Below are 2533 nucleotides of genomic sequence, written 5' to 3' on the forward strand. Positions count from 1 at the left end.
ACCACATGGAATTTACACAACAAAATAGCGTGTTTCCCCGAAAATAAGACAGGGTCTTATTTTCTTTTGCCCCACGAAATATGGCCTTGGGCTTATTATAGGGGAGGGCTTATTGTTTTGGGGTTGCCGGGCAGCTGCTTCCTTGCGAGCGGGCTCCCAAAGAGCCGGGCACAGCCTCATGGGCGAAGCAGCCATGAGGTGACCATGCTCATGAGCAGCCACCCAGCAAACCCCCTCTCCAGCCGGGCAGAGTGCCATTCACTGACCTAGGGGGTATCCCTAAGGCACCAAGCCACCTGGCACTTTGCCCAGGCCCCAGCTCTCGTGGCTTGGCACATTAGGAATACCCCCTAAGTCAGTGCATGGAGCTCTGCCCAACTGGAGAGGGGGGTTGCATGAGTGCCTGTTCCGCCCCCCAGCAAGCATGCCTCCCAGCCTCACCATGCCCTGGCTCAGATCTCCCTGCAGGGCGCTGCTGCTGCGCTCCGAGCATAACTTCTTCTCTGGCTTCCAAACTGCAAAATTCAGCTGCCGAGTCTTCCAGCAGCGGCCGCTCTAGGAGTGCACTCTATGGTTGTGGGCTGGCTGCCGGACAGAGAGTCTTCTGGACAGAGAGACAGCTGGGGGGCGGGCAGAGTGCCATGTGGCTTGGTGCCGTAGGGATACCCCCTAGGTCAGTGAATGGCGCTCTGCCCGGCTGGAGAGAGGGTTTGCCGGGCGGCTGCTCGTGAGCATGGTGACTTCATGGCTGCTTTGCCCCTGAGGCTGTGCTCGGCTCTTTGGGAGCCTGTTCGCAAGGGAGCAGTTGCCCGGCAACTCCCTCCTCCGGCCAGGCAGAATGCCACTCCCCAACCTAGTGGTATCCCAAAGGCAGCAAGCAACGTGAGCGCCTTCCCCCCCCCCCCCCCCCCCGGCTTCTGTGGTTTGGTGCCTTTGGGATACCGCTAGGTTGGTGAGCGGTGGTCTACCTGGCTGGAGGGGGGGTTGTCCAGGGGGCTTATTTTAGGCGGTGGGCTTATATTTTTGCCCATGCAAAAAATGTGACAAGGCATTAGTTTCAGGACAGGTCGTATTTTCGGGGAAACACGGTATCCCAGTTTGTACTCGAGCCACTGGTGCTGACTGGAGATTATATCAGGGTGGAACAAAATAATTTTCATTCTCTTGTTTCTCTCACCTCTAGCAAGCTGCTGTATGGGGGGAAATGACCGTTCTTGTATATAGTGGAAGCAAAAATTTTGGGGAGACCTGCTTATTGCATTAAGGAAATGATACTCACTCTCTCTCGGCTTTTAAATTTGAAGAGGGATCTTATCCTGAAATGTAAGCTTTAAGTGACCACTCATCCAGGTGTTGTGTGTTTTCCTCCCTAGCAAGTTTTTTGAAATCTTCGAACACCTTGTTATATAATCTAGGGATAAAGATATTAGCTAGAAACTGTAGTAAAAACCAACAGGGTTTTTGTTAAGAAGTCCTATAATAATTGGGAGCAAAAGTGTACCACTTAAATTTTTATTTCTTTAGGCTTGGTGACTGCTCATATTTTTCTTCGTTGACTCCCTTACCTTGATTCCACCTTCTTCGACCTCTTTTCTTTAGTAAATGGTAGTGGCATTTGAAGAATGAGAATTGGTCACAGACATTTTAATCTTCTTTTTCAAAAGCCATCCTACCAGGAATGGTTTAAGTTTCAAAAAAAAATGTGAAATGAAACACAATGTTTACTTAGCTAGCGTACGTGTATGCGTGTTTAAGAATGGGGAAGTTGCGTTAAACTTTGAAAGTTGTGACATTTAAGTTCAATAATAGTTTCTGTAGGTGTTATATATTTTTTTGTCCATTTTGGTCACTTAAGTGCCCATATATGCGAAGTCTGTGTGTTCATATGCATTATGTGTAAATGCAAATGTACCTTAAACAGCAATGAAGTGGGGAACCTGTTGCCCAGACTCAGTAAAATATTTATTCAGAAATATTTTATGGGACTCTGTAAAACAAACATTGGCTAAAAAATAATCCTGACTTGATCTGATGTAGGATATGAATGAAAAAATTATACTGATAACATCTGTTTACGGAAATAAAAACATGACAACATGCATTTTGAAATATTTAAAAGCATTGTCTTTAAATGCCCCAAATTAGAATAGTGATACCTCAAGTGTCCCATTATTCAGCTAATTAGTTTAGAAAAAGTAGGGTACAATCTGTATTCTGTGGTCAGTTTTCCCCAGTGTGGTGCTGAATGGGTGTGATGAACATAACTGTGTGGATAGTTCTGAGGTTCCAGGTTATCAGTATGGTAACAGGAATTATATTCTACTTAAAGCTTTCATATGGAGAAGGGTAGTTTTACTTTTAAGATACATTTCAGCTCTTACCACAGTTGTACATAAATTGGGCAGCTTCTCTTGATGATCAGTGTTGAGCCAATTATTAAAGAAAACTTGTAATTTATCAGGTAAAAGGGTGTTGCTCGAGCTCTAGAAAATAAGAAAACAGCCCCTTCTTATGTCTGTGCATTCATTTTATA

This window comes from Thamnophis elegans, chromosome 7 (genome assembly GCF_009769535.1).
Source record: "Thamnophis elegans isolate rThaEle1 chromosome 7, rThaEle1.pri, whole genome shotgun sequence".
In the NCBI taxonomy this organism is placed as follows: Eukaryota; Metazoa; Chordata; class Lepidosauria; order Squamata; family Colubridae; genus Thamnophis; species Thamnophis elegans.